General features: G+C 51.2%; 1 protein-coding gene across 1 annotated transcript in view; it reads right to left on the bottom strand.

The window, feature by feature from the left end:
* The window catches only part of TOPAZ1 (testis and ovary specific TOPAZ 1), a 321,592-nt gene that overhangs the window by 133,402 nt on the left and 170,773 nt on the right, over nucleotides 1-17,417 (bottom strand). The gene's annotated exons all lie outside the window — the stretch shown is intronic.

Genomic DNA, 17,417 nt, shown 5'->3' with positions numbered 1-17,417 from the left:
TGAAGGACGTTTCACTTTCCCGTCTTTCACAGAAAGTGGCCTTTCTAGTAGCGATCACGTCTCTTCGGAGAGTGTCCGAGCTAGCAGCGCTGTCATGCAAATCCCCCTTCCTGGTGTTTCACCAGGACAAGGTGGTTCTACGTCCGATTCCTGAGTTTCTCCCTAAGGTGGTATCCCCCTTTCATCTCAATCAGGATGTCACTTTACCTTCCTTGTGTCCTCATCCAGTTCATCAATTTGAGAAAGGTTTGCATTTGTTGGATCTGGTCAGAGCACTCAGGATCTACATTTCCCGCACGGCGCCCTTTCGCCGCTCGGATGCACTCTTTGTCCTTGTCGCTGGTCAGCGTAAAGGGACGCAAGCTTCCAAATCCACTCTAGCTCGGTGGATCAAGGAACCAATTCTTGAAACCTACCGTTCTGCGGGGCTTCCGGTTCCTTCAGGGCTGAAGGCCCATTCTACCAGAGCCGTGGGTGCGTCCTGGGCATTACGGCACCAGGCTACGGCTCAGCAGGTGTGCCAGGCGGCTACCTGGTCGAGTCTGCACACCTTTACCAAGCATTATCAGGTGCATACCTACGCTTCGGCGGACGCCAGCCTAGGTAGACAAGTCCTTCAGGCGGCGATTGCCCACCTGTAGGACAGGGCTGTTTGACGGCCCTATCACGAGGTATTCTTTTACCCACCCAGGGACTGCTTTTGGACGTCCCAATTGTCTGGGTCTCCCAATGGAGCGACAAAGAAGAAGGGAATTTTGTTTACTTACCGTAAATTCCTTTTCTTCTAGCTCCAATTGGGAGACCCAGCACCCGCCCTGTTTTCTTAGGGATTTTTGGTTTTTTCGGGTACACATGTTGTTCATGTTGAACGGTTTCAGTTCTCCGATGTTCTTCGGATTGAATTTGTCTTTAAAACTGTTATTGGCTTTCCTCCTTCTTGCTTTTGCACTAAAACTGAGGAGCCCGTGATCCCACGGGAGGGTGTATAGCCAGAAGGGGAGGGGCCTTACACTTTTAAGTGTAATACTTTGTGTGGCCTCCGGAGGCAGTAGCTATACACCCAATCGTGAAAACAATTGTCTGGGTCTCCCAATTGGAGCTAGAAGAAAAGGAATTTACGGTAAGTAAACAAAATTCCCTTCTTCTCAAATAGTTTTTTTTTTTTACTGACCGGACACCATGACATCACTAACCCTAGGTCTTGATGCCAGGTGACATTATACAGCTGGTATCAACCTCATTTATTACCCAGTTTGCCACCGCACCAGGGCAATGGGATGAGCTGGGGAAAAGCACCAGGATTGGCGCATCTAATGGATGCACCACTTCTGGAATGGCTGCGGCCTGCTATTGTTACGCTGGTAAGGGCCAATAACTATGGACCTTCCCACCCTGAGAATACCAGACCACAGCTGTTTGCTTTACCTTAGCTAGTGATCCAATTTGGGGGGGGGGGGCCTACTTTTTTTTATTTATTTATAAAAATAATTAAAAAAAAAAAAGCCTGGGGTGCCCTCCAAATTGGATCACCATCCAGGGTAAAACTACCAGCTGTGGTTTGCAGGCTGCAGCTATCTGCTTTACCCTAGCTGGCTATCAAAAATGGGGGGACCCCACTTTTTTTTATGATTTATTTTTTGGCTAAATACAAGGCTAAACATGAACATGAAAGTCACTAAAGGATGCCAGCTTAGAATATGTAGGGGGATGGGACATTATATATGTGTTTGACATCTGTATCTGTCCATCCATCGTAGCTTTTAAGGCTGCGTACCCGCAATTAGGGTTTCAAGCGTTTTGGACGCTGTGTTTTTGCTGCATCCAAAACGCTGCGTTGTACCGTAGAAGCGCAGTGGAAGGATTTTTATAAATCTCCTGCCTACTATGCTTATTTTCTCCACAGCATAACCTGACATCTGGCGCTGCAGCATGTCAGTTTATGCTGCGGAGACTAGAGTTTTCTGCAGGGAGAATAAAGCTAAAGTCAGCAGTGGCCCGAACATGGATCGTGGCCACGGGAAGCTGCGTTCTTCCGTGGACAACACTCACATCTCCACAAATTCAGTGTCTCCGGATTGTGGGCACTTAGCCTAAACGTGAAAAATTTGCTGCTAGAGCAACATTTTTGTGATGCCCCTGGGGGTTCAAAATGCTCACTGGGGGTCTAGTTTCCAAATTAGGGTCACTTGTGGGGGCTTCTGCTGTGTAGGTTTCTTAGGGGTCCTGCAAATGCAACATGGTGCCTGCAATCTATTTCAGTTTTTCCAAAATTCAAATGGTGCCCCTTCCATTCCAAGCCCTCCTGGTTGTCCAAACAGAGGTTTTTGGCCACATGTGTGGTATCCCTGTGCTCATAAGAAATTGGATAACGAGCTGTAGGGTCCGCTTTTTGGTGTTTTCTCTTGAAAAAGTGAGAAATTTGGTGCGAATGCAAGATTGTGAAAAAAGAAGGGAATTTTGTTTACTTACCGTAAATTCCTTTTCTTCTAGCTCCTATTGGGAGACCCAGACAATTGGGGTGTATAGCTTATGCCTCCGGAGGTCACACAAAACATTACACTTAAAAGTGTAAACCCCTCCCCTCTGCCTATACACCCCCCCGTGCATCACGGGCTCCTCAGTTTTGGTGCAAAAGCAGGAAGGAGGAAACTTATAAATTGGTCTAAGGTAAATTCAATCCGAAGGATGTTCGGAGAACTTAAACCATGAACCAAAGAACAATTCAACATGAACAACATGTGTACACAAAAGAACAACAGCCCGAAGGGAACAGGGGCGGGTGCTGGGTCTCCCAATAGGAGCTAGAAGAAAAGGAATTTACGGTAAGTAAACAAAATTCCCTTCTTCTTTGTCGCTCCATTGGGAGACCCAGACAATTGGGACGTCCAAAAGCAGTCCCTGGGTGGGTAAAAGAATACCCCGGTAATAGAGCCGAAAGACGGCCCCTTCCTACAGGTGGGCAACCGCCGCCTGAAGGACTCGCCTACCTAAGCTGGCATCTGCCGAAGCGTAGGTATGCACCTGATAGTGTTTCGTGAAAGTGTGCAGACTCGACCAGGTAGCCGCCTGACACACCTGCTGAGCCGTAGCCTGGTGCCGCAATGCCCAGGACGCACCCACGGCTCTGGTAGAATGGGCTTTCAGTCCTGAAGGAACCGGAAGGCCAGAAGAACGGTAGGCTTCAAGAATTGGTTCCTTGATCCACCGAGCCAAGGTTGACTTGGAAGCCTGTGACCCTTTACGCTGGCCAGCGACAAGGACAAAGAGCGCATCCGAGGGGCGCAGGGGCGCCGTACGAGAAATGTAGAGCCGGAGTGCTCTCACAAGATCTAACAAGTGCAAATCCTTTTCACATTGGTGAACTGGATGAGGACAAAAAGAAGGTAAGGAGATATCCTGATTGAGATGAAAAGGGGATACCACCTTAGGGAGAAATTCCGGAACCGGACGCAGAACCACCTTGTCCTGGTGAAACACCCGGAAGGGGGCTTTGCATGACAGTGCAGCTAGCTCAGACACTCTGCGAAGTGATGTGACTGCCACTAGGAAGACCACCTTCTGTGAGAGGCGAGAAAGAGAAATATCTCTCATTGGCTCGAAAGGTGGTTTCTGAAGAACCGTTAGCACCCTGTTCAGATCCCAGGGTTCTAGCGGGCGCTTGTAAGGGGGGACTATGTGGCAAACCCCCTGCAGGATAGTGCGTACTTGCGGAAGCCTTGCTAGACGCTTTTGAAAAAATACAGAGAGCGCCGAGACTTGTCCCTTAAGAGAGCCAAGAGACAGCCCCTTTTCCATTCCGGATTGAAGGAAGGACAGAAAAGAGGGCAAGGCAAATGGCCAGGGAATAAAACCCTGATCAGAGCACCAGGATAAGAAGATCCTCCACGTCCTGTGGTAGATCTTGGCTGACGTTGGTTTCCTGGCCTGTCTCATAGTGGCAATGACCTCTTGAGATAACCCTGAAGACGCTAGGATCCAGGACTCAATGGCCACACAGTCAGGTTGAGGGCCGCAGAATTCAGATGGAAAAATGGCCCTTGAGACAGCAAGTCTGGTCGGTCTGGTAGTGCCCACGGTTGACCCACCGTGAGATGCCACAGATCCGGGTACCACGACCTCCTCGGCCAGTCTGGGGCGACGAGGATGGCGCGGCGGCAGTCGGACCTGATCTTGCGTAACACTCTGGGCAGCAGTGCCAGAGGAGGAAAAACATAAGGCAGTCGAAACTGCGACCAATCCTGAACTAAGGCGTCTGCCGCCAGAGCTCTGTGATCTTGAGACCGTGCCATGAATGCCGGGACCTTGTTGTTGTGCCGGGACGCCATTAGGTCGACGTCCGGCTTCCCCCAGCGGCAACAGATCTCTTGAAACACGTCCGGGTGAAGAGACCATTCCCCTGCGTCCATGCCCTGGCGACTGAGAAAGTCCGCTTCCCAGTTTTCCACGCCCGGGATGTGAACTGCGGAGATGGTGGAGGCTGTGGTTTCCACCCACAGCAGAATCCGCCGAACTTCCTGGAAGGCTTGCCGACTGCGTGTGCCGCCTTGGTGGTTGATGTATGCCACCGCCGTGGCGTTGTCCGACTGAATTCGGATCTGCCTGCCTTCCAGCCACGGCTGGAACGCTTTTAGGGCTAGATACACTGCCCTTATCTCCAGAAAATTGATCTGAAGGGAGGACTCTGGCTGAGTCCAGGTACCCTGAGCCCTGTGGTGGAGGAAGACCGCTCCCCACCCTGACAGACTCGCGTCCGTCGTGACCACAGCCCAGGATGGGGGCAGGAAGGATTTCCCCTTCGACAAAGAAGTGGGAAGAAGCCACCACTGAAGGGAGGCCTTGGCTGCCCGAGAAAGGGAAACGTTCCTGTCGAGGGACGTCGATTTCCTGTCCCATTTGCGGAGAATGTCCCATTGAAGAGGACGCAGATGAAACTGTGCAAATGGAACTGCCTCCATTGCTGCCACCATCTTCCCCAGGAAGTGCATGAGGCGTCTCAAGGGGTGCGACTGGGCTCGGAGGAGAGATTGCACCCCTGTCTGTAGTGAACGCTGTTTGTCCAGCGGAAGTTTCACTATCGCTGGGAGAGTATGAAACTCCATCCCGAGATATGTCAGCGATTGTGTCGGTGTCAGTTTTGACTTTGGGAAATTGATGATCCACCCGAACCTCTGGAGAGTCTCCAGAGCAATGTTCAGGCTGTGTTGGCATGCCGCCCGAGAGGGGGCCTTGACAAGAAGATCGTCCAAGTAAGGGATCACTGAGTGTCCCTGAGAGTGTAGGACTGCTACCACTGTTGCCATGACCTTGGTGAAGACCCGTGGGGCTGTTGCCAGGCCGAAAGGCAGTGCCACGAACTGAAGGTGTTCGTCCCCGATGGCGAAACGCAGGAAGCGCTTATGCTCTGGTGCAATCGGCACGAGGAGGTAAGCATCCCTGATGTCGATTGAGGCTAGGAAGTCTCCTTGGGACATCGAGGCGATGACGGAGCGGAGAGATTCCATCCGGAATCGCCTGGTTTTCACGTGTCTGTTGAGCAGTTTGAGGTCCAGAACGGGACGGAAAGATCCGTCCTTTTTTGGTACGACAAACAAGTTGGAGTAAAAACCGTGACCGATTGCTGAAGGGGAACAGGGATAACCACTCCTTCTGTTTTCAGAGTGTTCACCGCCTGAAGAAGAGCATCGGCTCGCTCGGGGGGCGGAGATGTTCTGAAGAAACGAATCGGAGGACGAGAATTGAACTCTATCCTGTAACCGTGAGACAGAATGTCTCTCACCCATCGGTCTTGGACATGTGGGTACCAGGTGTCGCAAAAGCGGGAGAGCCTGCCACCGACCGAGGATGCGGTTTGGGGAGTCCGCAAGTCATGAGGAGGCCGCTTTGGGAGCGGTTCCTCCGGCGGTCTTTTTAGGACGTGCCTTAGACCGCCATGAATCAGAGTTCCTCTGACCCTTTTGAGGCCTGTTGGACGAGGAGAATTGAGACCTTCCTGAGGGCCGAAAGGACCGAAACCTCGATTTTACCTTCCGTTGTTGAGGTCTGTTAGGTTTGGACTGGGGTAAGGACGAGTCCTTACCCTTGGATTGTTTAATGATTTCATCCAATTGCTCGCCAAACAGGCGGTCGCCGGAAAACGGCAAACCGGTTAAAAACTTTTTGGAAGCAGAGTCTGCCTTCCATTCCCGTAGCCACATGGCCCTGCGGACTGCCACTGAATTGGCGGATGCTACCGCTACACGGCTCGCAGAGTCTAGTACAGCATTCATGGCGTAGGACGCAAACGCCGACGCCTGAGAGGTTAATGACACAACCTGCGGAGTAGCGGCTCGTGTGGCCGCATTAATCTCAGACTGACAGGCTGAGATAGCTTGGAGTGCCCATACGGCTGCAAATGCCGGAGCAAAGGACGCGCCAATAGCCTCATAGATGGATTTCATCAGGAGCTCTATCTGCCTGTCAGTGGCATCCTTGAGTGATGCACCATCTGCCACTGCAACTATGGATCTGGCCGCCAGTCTAGAGACTGGAGGATCCACCTTGGGACACTGAGCCCAACCCTTGACTACGTGAGGGGGGAAGGGATAACGTGTGTCATGAAGGCGCTTAGTAAAGCGCTTATCCGGAAAAGCTCGGTGTTTCTGGACTGCATCTTTGAAGTCGGAGTGATCAAGAAACGCACTCCGTGTACGTTTGGGAAACCTAAAATGAAGTTTCTCCTGCTGAGAAGCTGACTCCTCAATCGGAAGGGCTGGAGGAGAAAGATCTAACACCTGATTGATGGACGCTATAAGGTCGTTTACTATGGCGTCCCCTTCTGGCGTATCAAGGTTGAGCGCGGCGTCAGGATCAGAGCCCTGATCTGCCACATCCGCTTCATCTTCCAGAGAGTCCTCATGCTGAGACCCTGAACAGTGAGATGAACTCGAGGGAATCTCTCAGCGAGCCCGCTTCGTCGGTCTGGGACTGCGGTCCGTGTCGGAGTCCTCCCCGTGGGACCTATGAGTCGACCCAGGAGCACTTTGCTGCTCCGACCGAGGGGGGCATGGGGGCAATGAATCAACAGTGCCCGGGGCCTGTGTTACAGGTCTGGACTGCAAAGCTTCTAGTATCTTAGCAGACCATCTATCCATAGACTCAGAAAGTTTGTCAGCAAATACTGCAAACTCTGTCCCTGTCACCTGGACAGTGGGGGCCGGAGGTTCCACCTGGGCCGGGGGTCCCACCAGTGGCTGAGACTCCGGCTGAGTGAGTGTCACAGGGGCCGAGCATTGCACACAATGAGGGTAGGTGGAACCTGCAGGAAGCATTGCCGCACATGAGGTACAGGTTGCAAAGTAAGCCTGTGCTTTGGTACCCTTGCTTTTTGCGGACGACATGCTGTTTCTCCTCTTAGAGCAATCAGTGAGGGTATATAGCCAAAAGCAAATAGTGCGGCTGAACAGAGTAAATGTATACAATATAAGCATATAAATATACACTTCGGCACCCAGGGGGACCAGCACCTAGTAACAGGTGCGGCTTACCGACCGCTCTCAGCGGTTGTGTGACCACCAGATTCCCTGCCTGGGCCTCCCAGAGCTGTGGAGCTCGGAGTTGTCTCCCCTCTGAAGTTCTCCAGCGTCTGAAAGCAATGGCTGCCTGCGTTCAGAGAGGAGGAGGAAGCCGTGGGCGTGCCTGTAAAAGTGCGGGAATCTGGTGCCCCACGGTGCTCAGTGAGGGGGGAGGAGGATACAAAGTATGCTCCTGCCCTCAGCGCTGACACCCAGTGCAGCGTCCCGCCCTTACCCCTGACTGGCAGGCCCGGGGGCGGGAATATGCGGCACTAGGCCGCAAAAGCCGGGGACTAAAGTTATAAGCGCGGCCGGCAAACAAGCGCGGTCAGCGCGGTAGTCCCGGCGCACAAACACACCCAGCAGCTGCTGCAGTGTCTATTACACAGGCGCTCTATGCGCCGTCCCCAAGGGGACACAGAGTACCTCAGAGTAGCAGGGCCTTGTCCCTGATGATACCCGGTCTCCTGTCCAGCAGATTCCCTCAGGGGCTGCGGAGGGAGCGCGGTCCCAGTGCCTGGTGACCGGTTAGGATCCCACTTCACCCAGAGCCCCTAAGGGATGGGGAAGGAAAACAGCATGTGGCTCCTGCCTATGTACCCGCAATGGGTACCTCCACCTTAACAGCACCGCCGACCCGAGTGGGGTGAGAAGGGAGCATGCTGGGGGCCCTGTATGGGCCCACTTTTCTTCCATCCGATATAGTCAGCAGCTGCTGCTGACTAAAATGTGGAGCTTGCGTGGATGTGTGCCTCCTTCCACAAAGCAATAAAAACTGAGGAGCCCGTGATGCACGGGGGGGTGTATAGGCAGAGGGGAGGGGTTTACACTTTTAAGTGTAATGCTTTGTGTGACCTCCGGAGGCATAAGCTATACACCCCAATTGTCTGGGTCTCCCAATGGAGCGACAAAGAAATGCCAATTTTCAATATGAAGACCTAAGTTTACCAAAATCTGTGAAGTCCCTGTGGGTTCAAAGTACTCACTATAGCACTGGATAAACTCCTTGATGGGGTCTAGTTTCAAGAATGGGGTCACTTGTGGGGGACCTCCACTGTTTAGGTACCTCATGAACTCTCCAAAAGCAACATGGCGTCCATCAATGATTCAAGCCAATTCTGCAGTCAAATGACACTCCTTCCCTTCCGAGCCCTGCCGTGCACCCAAACAGTTGATTTCCAGCACATATGAGGTAATGGCATAATCAGGAGAAACTGCACAATAAATTGTTTGATGCATTTTTTCCTGTTACCCTTGTGAAAAAAAAGCTATCTGGTTGAAGTAACAATTTTGTGGTAAAATTTTTTTTTTTTTATTTTCACAGCTCAACGTTAAAAAAATTCTGTGAAGCCCCCCGGGGGTTCAAAGTTCTCACCAAACATCTAAATAAATTTCTTGAGAGGTCTATTTCCGAAAATGGGGTCACTTGTGGGGGGTTTCTGCTGTTTAGGTACCTTAGGGACCCTACAAATTCAACATGGTGCCCGCAATCTTTTTTAGCCAAATTTGCTTTCCAAAATTCAAATATTGCTCCTTCTGTTCTAAGCCATCCCATTTGACCAAACAAAGATTTCTGACCACAGAAATTAGGTAACAAATTTTGAGTTCCATTTTGTTGTGTTACTTCTTCAAAAAATAAATTGGCGCTAGAGCAACATTTTTAGGTAAAACATTTTTTTCATTCCACATTGCTTTAGTTCCTGTCAGGCACCTGTAGGGTTAATAAACTTCTTGAAAGTGTTTTTGAGTACTTTGAGGGGGGCAAGTTTTAGAATGGTGTCACTTTTGGGTATTTTCTGTCACCTAGGCCTCTCAATGTCACTTCAAATGTAATGAGGTCCCTAAAAAAATGGTTTTGTGAATTTTGTTGAAAAAGAAGGGAATTTTGTTTACTTACCGTAAATTCCTTTTCTTCTAGCTCCAATTGGGAGACCCAGACAATTGGGTGTATAGCCATGCCTCCGGAGGCCACACAAAGCACTACACCAAAAGTGTAAAGCCCCTCACCTTCTGCCCATACACCCCCCGTGCACACGGGCTCCTCAGTTTTGGTGCAAAAGCAAGAAGGAGGAAAAAATTATAATTGGTTTAAAGTAAATTCAATCCGAAGGAATATCGGAGAACTGAAACCATTCAACATGAACAACATGTGTACACAAAAAACAGGGGCGGGTGCTGGGTCTCCCAATTGGAGCTAGAAGAAAAGGAATTTACGGTAAGTAAACAAAATTCCCTTCTTCTTTGTCGCTCCATTAGGAGACCCAGACAATTGGGACGTCCAAAAGCAGTCCCTGGGTGGGTAAATAATACCTCATAATAGAGCCGCAACCGGCTCCGTCCTACAGGTGGGCAACCGCCGCCTGAAGGACTCGCCTACCTAGGCTGGCATCTGCCGAAGAATAGGTATGCACCTGATAGTGTTTCGTGAAAGTGTGCAGGCTCGACCAGGTAGCCGCCTGACACACCTGCTGAGCCGTAGCCTGGTGCCGCAAAGCCCAGGACGCTCCCACGGCCCTGGTAGAATGGGCCTTCAGCCCTGAGGGAACCGGAAGCCCGGAGGAACGATAAGCCTCGAGAATTGGTTCCTTGATCCACCGAGCCAGGGTTGATTTGGAAGCTTGTGTCCCTTTACGCTGGCCAGCGACAAGGACAAAGAGTGCATCCGAGCGGCGCAGGGGCGCCGTACGAGAAATGTAGAATCTGAGTGCTCTCACCAGATCTAACAAGTGCAAATCCTTTTCACATTGGTGAACTGGATGAGGACAAAAAGAGGGTAAGGAGATATCCTGATTGAGATGAAAGGGGGATACCACCTTAGGGAGAAATTCCGGAACCGGACGCAGAACCACCTTGTCCTGGTGAAACACCAGGAAGGGGGCTTTGCATGACAGCGCTGCTAGCTCAGACACTCTCCGAAGTGATGTGACTGCCACTAGGAAGACCACCTTCTGTGAAAGGCGCGAGAGAGAGATATCCCTCATTGGTTCGAACGGTGGTTTCTGAAGAGCCATCAGCACCCTGTTCAGATCCCAGGGTTCTAACGGACGCCTGTAAGGAGGGACGATGTGACAAACCCCCTGCAGGAACGTGCGTACCTGTGGAAGTCTGGCTAGGCGCTTCTGAAAAAAGACAGAGAGCGCAGAGACTTGTCCCTTAAGGGAGCCTAGTGACAAACCCTTTTCTAATCCGGATTGAAGAAAGGACAGAAAAGTGGGCAAGGTAAACGGCCAGGGAGAAACGCCCTGAGCAGAGCACCACGACAGGAAAATTTTCCACGTCCTGTGGTAGATCTTGGCGGACGTTGGTTTCCTAGCCTGTCTCATGGTGGCAATGACCTCTTGAGATAATCCTGAAGACGCTAGGATCCAGGACTCAATGGCCACACAGTCAGGTTCAGGGCCGCAGAATTCAGATGGAAAACGGCCCTTGAGAGAGCAAGTCTGGTCGGTCTGGGAGTGCCCACGGTTGGCCGACCGTGAGATGCCACAGATCCGGGTACCACGACCTCCTCGGCCAGTCTGGAGCGACCAGGATGGCGCGACGGCAGTCGGCCCTGATCTTGCGTAACACTCTGGGCAACAGTGCCAGAGGAGGAAACACATAAGGGAGTTGAAACTGCGACCAATCCTGAACTAAGGCGTCTGCCGCCAGAGCTCTGTGATCTTGAGACCGTGCCATGAACGTCGGGACCTTGTTGTTGTGCCGGGACGCCATTAGGTCGACGTCCGGCATGCCCCAGCGGCAACAGATCTCCTGAAACACGTCCGGGTGAAGGGACCATTCCCCTGCGTCCATGCCCTGGCGACTGAGAAAATCTGCTTCCCAGTTTTCTATGCCCGGGATGTGAACTGCGGATATGGTGGAGGCTGTGGCTTCCACCCATAGCAGAATCCGCCGGACTTCCTGGAAGGCTTGCCGACTGCGTGTCCCGCCTTGGTGGTTGATGTATGCCACCGCTGTGGAGTTGTCCGACTGAATTCGGATCTGTTTGCCTTCCAGCCACGGCTGGAACGCCTTTAGGGCAAGATACACTGCCCTTATCTCCAGAACATTGATCTGAAGGGAGGACTCTGTCTGAGTCCAAGTCCCCTGAGCCCTGTGGTGGAGAAAGACCTCTCCCCACCCTGACAGGCTCGCGTCCGTCGTGACCACAGCCCAGGATGGGGGCAGGAAGGATTTCCCCTTTGACAGAGAAGTGGGAAGAAGCCACCACTGAAGGAAAGCTTTGGCTGCCCGAGAAAGGGAGACGTTCCTGTCGAGGGACGTCGACTTCCTGTCCCATTTGCGGAGAATGTCCCATTGAAGTGGGCGCAGATGAAACTGCGCAAAAGGAACTGCCTCCATTGCTGCCACCATCTTCCCTAGGAAGTGCATGAGGCGCCTCAGGGGGTGTGACTGACCATGAAGGAGAGATTGCACCCCTGTCTGTAGTGAACGCTGTTTGGTCAGCGGAAGTTTCACTATCGCTGAGAGAGTATGAAACTCCATGCCAAGATATGTTAGTGATTGGGCCGGTGTCAGATTTGACTTTGGAAAATTGATGATCCACCCGAAACTCTGGAGAGTTTCCAGAGCAATGTTCAGGCTGTGTTGGCATGCCCCTTGAGAGGGTGCCTTGACAAGTAGATCGTCTAAGTAAGGGATCACCGAGTGTCCCTGAGAGTGTAGGATTGCCACCACTGTTGCCATGACCTTGGTGAAGACCCGTGGGGCTGTTGCCAGGCCAAAAGGTAGTGCCACGAACTGAAGGTGTTCGTCCCCTATGGCGAAGCGCAGGAAGCGCTGATGCTCTGGCGCAATCGGTACGTGGAGATAAGCATCTTTGATGTCTATTGATGCCAGGAAATCTCCTTGGGACATGGAGGCGATGACGGAGCGAAGCGATTCCATCCGGAACCGCCTGGTTTTCACATGCTTGTTGAGCAGCTTTAGGTCCAGAACGGGACGGAAGGATCCGTCCTTTTTTGGCACCACGAACAAGTTGGAGTAAAAACCGTGACCCCGTTGCTGACGAGGAACCGGGATCACCACTCCTTCCGCCTTCAGGGTGCCCACCGCCTGCATAAGAGCCTCGGCTCTGTCGGGGGGTGGAGATGTTCTGAAGAAACGAGTCGGAGGACGAGAGTTGAACTCTATCCTGTAACCGTGAGATAGAATGTCTCTCACCCATCGGTCTTTTACTTGTGGCAGCCAGGTGTCGCAAAAGCGGGAGAGCCTGCCACCGACCGAGGATGCGGTTTGAAGAGGCCGAAAGTCATGAGGAGGCCGCTTTGGGAGCGGTGCCTCCGGCGGTCTTTTTAGGACGTGACTTAGACCGCCATGCATCTGAGTTCCTCTGATCTTTCTGGGGCCTTTTGGACGAGGAAAATTGAGATCTGCCCGCGGTCCGAAAGGACCGAAACCTCGATTGTACCTTCCGTGGTTGAGGTCTGTTTGGTTTGGACTGGGGTAAGGATGAATCCTTTCCCTTGGATTGTTTAATGATTTCATCCAATCGCTCACCAAACAAGCGGTCGCCAGCCAATGGCAAACCGGTTAAGAACTTTTTGGAAGCAGAGTCTGCCTTCCATTCACGTAGCCACATGGCCCTGCGGAGTACCACCGAGTTGGCGGATGCCACCGCCGTACGGCTCGCAGAGTCAAGGATAGCATTAATGGCGTAGGACGCAAACGCCGACGCCTGATTGGTTAAGGACACCACTTGTGGGGCAGATGTACGTGTTACCGCATGAATCTGCGCCTGACAAGCTGAGATAGCTTGGAGTGCCCATACGGCTGCGAATGCTGGAGCAAAAGACGCGCCGATAGCTTCATAGATGGATTTCAACCATAGTTCCATCTGTCTGTCAGTGGCATCTTTGAGTGAAGCCCCGTCTTCCACTGCAACTATGGATCTAGCCGCCAGTCTGGAGATTGGAGGATCCACCTTAGGACACTGAGTCCAGCCCTTGACAACCTCGGGGGGGAAGGGATAACGTGTGTCCTTAAGGCGCTTGGAAAAACGCTTGTCTGGACAGTCTCGGTTTTTCTGGATTGCCTCTCTGAAGTCAGAGTGATCCAGAAACATATTTAATGTACGCTTTGGAAACCTGAAACGGAATTTCTCCTGAGAAGCAGACTCCTCAATTGGAGGAGCTGGGGGAGAAATATCCAACACCTGATTGATGGTCGCTATAAGGTCATTCACTACTGCGTCACCTTCAGGTGTATCTAGGTTGAGAGCGGCTTCAGTATCAGAATGCTGATCTGAGACCTCCGCTTCATCCTCCAGAGAGTCCCCCTGCTGGGACCCTGAACAGTGTGATGAAGTGGAGGGAATTTCCCAGCGACCCCGCTTGGGCGGCCTGGAACTGCGGTCCGTGTCAGAGACCTCACCCTGGGACCTGTGGGTTACCCCCGGGGCACATTGCTGTTCCAATTGAGGGGGACCAGGGGTCAAGGACTGGATAGAGCCCGGGGCCTGAATCACCGGTCTGGACTGCAAAGCTTCCAGTATTTTAGCAGACCATTTATCCATAGTGTCAGACAGCTTGTCAGCAAAAGCTGCAAACTCCGTCCCTGTCACCTGGACAGTGGTAGCAGGTGGATCCACCTGGGCCACTTGTAGCAGAGGCTCCGGCTGAGTAAGCGCCACCGGGGCCGAGCATTGCACACAATGAGGGTCAGTGGACCCTGCCGGTAGTACAGCTGTACATGAGTACAGGTTGCAAAATACGTCTGTGCTGTGGCACCCTTGCTTTTTGCAGATGACATGTTGTCTCCTCTGAGAACAACCAGGAGGGTATATAGCCAAAAATCAACAGAGCGACCGTACAGTGCAATGTATAGCCTAAAAGCCTATATATATATATATATATACACTTCGGTACTCAGTGGGGCCAGCACCACAGGTGCTGCTTACCGACCGCTCAGAGCGGTTGTGTGGTCGCCAGATTCCCTGCCTGGGTCTCCCTGTGTTGCCTCTCCTCCTCAGTGTCTGAATCGCTGACAGGAATGGCTGCCGGCGTTCTGTGAGGAGGAGGAGACCGTGGGCGTGCCCAAGAAAAGTGCGGGAATCCAGCGCCCCACTGTACTGAGTGAGGAGGGAGGAGGATACTAATGTATGCTCCAGCCCTCCGCTGACGATCCGTGCAGCGTCCCGCCCCTCCCCTGACTGGCAGGCCTGTGGGCGGGAAAGAACGACACTAGGCCGCAGAAGCCGGGGACTAAAGTTATAAGCGCGGCCGGCAATAAGCGTGGCCGCGCGTAGTCCCCCGGCGCACTAACACCTCCAGCAGTGCTGGAAAGTGTTTGGCACTAACGCTCCATGTCCGGCGCACTAACACACCCAGCAGAGCTGGAAAGTGTCTGGCACAAGCACTCCATGTCCGGCGCACTAACACACCCAGCAGAGCTGGAAAGTGTCTGGCCCAAACGCTCCATGTCCGGCGCACTAACACACCCAGCAGAGATGGAAAGTGTCTGGCACAAGCGCTCCATGCCCGGCGCACTAACACACCCAGCAGTGCTGTAATGTGTATGGGACCAGCGCTCCATGCGCGGTCCCCACGGAGACACAGAGTACCTCATAGTAGCAGGGCTTTGTCCCTGACGATATCCAGCTCCTATCCTGCAGATTCCCAGGGGCTGCGGAGGGAGCACGGTCCCAGTGCCTGGAGACCGATCCGGTTCCCACTTCACCCAGAGCCCATTAAGGGATAGGGAAGGAAAACAGCATGTGGCTCCTGCCTGTGTACCCGCAATGGGCACCTCAACCTTAACAACACCGCCGACAAAGTGGGGTGAGAAGGGAGCATGCTGGGGGCCCTATTATGGGCCCTCTTTTCTTCCATCCGACCTAGTCAGCAGCTGCTGCTGACCAAGCTGTGGAGCTATGCGTGGATGTCTGCCTCCTTCGCACAAAGCTTAAAAACTGAGGAGCCCGTGTGCACGGGGGGTGTATGGGCAGAAGGGGAGGGGCTTTACACTTTTGGTGTAGTGCTTTGTGTGGCCTCCGGAGGCATGGCTATACACCCAATTGTCTGGGTCTCCCAATGGAGCGACAAAGAAAATGGGAATATGCTGATGAACTTTGAACCCTTCTAACTACCTAACCCCAAAAAAAATTGTTTAAAAAAGCAGATATGTGCGAATGTAATTTATTAACTATTTTGTGTGACATAACTCAGTTTTTTAAGGGCATAAAAATTAAAAGTTTGAAAATTGCGAAAATTTCGTTAAATTTCCGATATTTTCATAAATACAAGCAAAACATATCGTCCAAAATTTATAACTATCATGAAGTACAATATGTCCCGAAAAAACAGTCTTAGAATCACCGGGATCTGTTGAAGCATTCCATAGTTATTACCTCATAAAGTGACATTGGTCATAATTACAAAAAATGGTCTGGGCATTAACTACAAAATTGGCTTCGTCCTTAACCCCTTCAGCACCTGGGCCTCTTTCCGTTTTTTTGCTCCCCTTCTTCCGAGAGCCGTAACCTTTTTATTTTTCCGTCAATCTTGCCATATGAGGGCTTGTTTTTTAAGGGACGAGTTGTACTTTTAAATGAAACCATAAGTTTTACCATATAGTGTACTGGAAAACAGCAAAAAAATTCCAAGTGTGGAAAAACTGCAAAAAAAGTGTGATCGCACAATAGTTTTTGGGATATTTTATTCACAATGTTTACTATATGGTAAAACTGATGTGTCATTGTGATGCCTGAGGTCGGTGCGAGTTTGTAGACACCAAACATGTATAGGTTTACTTATATCTAATGGGTTAAAAAAAATTCACAAGCTTGTCCAATAAAAGTGGCATACAATTTGCGCCATTTTCCGAAACCCGTAGCGGTCTCATTTTTCGGGATCTATGGCTCAGTGACAGCTTATTTTTTGCGTCTTGAGCTGACATTTTTAAATGGTACCATTTTTCCGCGGTTGCTACGTTTTGATCGCCTGTTATTGCATTTTGTGCAAAATTTGCGGCGACCAAAAAAACGTAATTTTGGCGTTTCGATTTTTTTTTTGCCGCTACGCCATTTACCAATCAGATTAATTAATTTTACATTTTGATAGATCGGGCACTTCTGAACGCGGCGATACCAAATATGTGTATATTTTAACCCTTTAGTATTCAATGTTGTGAAAAGGGGGTGATTTGAACTTTTAAAACTTTTTTATTTTACTTTTTTTTTATTTTGCTAGTCCCATAGGGGGCTATATGGATCAACAATCCAATCGCTCTGCCCTATCTGCTGATCACAGCTACAGAGCTGAGAACTGCAGATATGCTGCTCTACTGTCAATGCCGGAAGTATGCCGGCACTGAGAGAAAGTGACTCATGTTAGCTACAGGCGTCATCACATGACTCTGTGCTACCATGGCAACCACCGAAAGTCACATGATTATGCACGTGATTCTGATGGGGGCGGCGGTAAGCAAAAGTAATGGCCGAGCGTAAATACATCTCACTGCCAGACTTTGGCAGCGAGATGTAAGGGGTTAAAAGTTGCAGATGGAAACGATTTCCCTTGTAACTTGCAGGCGCACATGTCCGCTGTTAAAAACAACTGATATGTGCGCGGATCGCCGCGACCTGCCCACGGCAGGGGGCGGGGATTAACCTCACACGATCCATGACGGATATATCCGTCATGAGTCGTGAAGGGGTTAAAAGGAACCTGTCAGGTCCAATATGCACCAAGAACCACGAGCAGTTCAGCGTGTATATTCCTAATTCCTGCCTAACCGTCCCTATATCTAGTTGCATAAATGAAGAGATCTTTAGAAAAAGTGTTTAATATGCTAATGAGCGCCGGAACAAGTTGCAAGGGCGTTAGTTCCTGTGCTCAATCTGCCACAGGGGCGTACTAACATGCT

This window comes from Anomaloglossus baeobatrachus, chromosome 6, assembly GCF_048569485.1.
Source record: "Anomaloglossus baeobatrachus isolate aAnoBae1 chromosome 6, aAnoBae1.hap1, whole genome shotgun sequence".
NCBI classification, from domain to species: Eukaryota; Metazoa; Chordata; class Amphibia; order Anura; family Aromobatidae; genus Anomaloglossus; species Anomaloglossus baeobatrachus.
The sequence above is the reverse complement of the archived record's forward strand: the minus strand, read 5'-3'. Positions and strand labels throughout refer to the sequence as shown.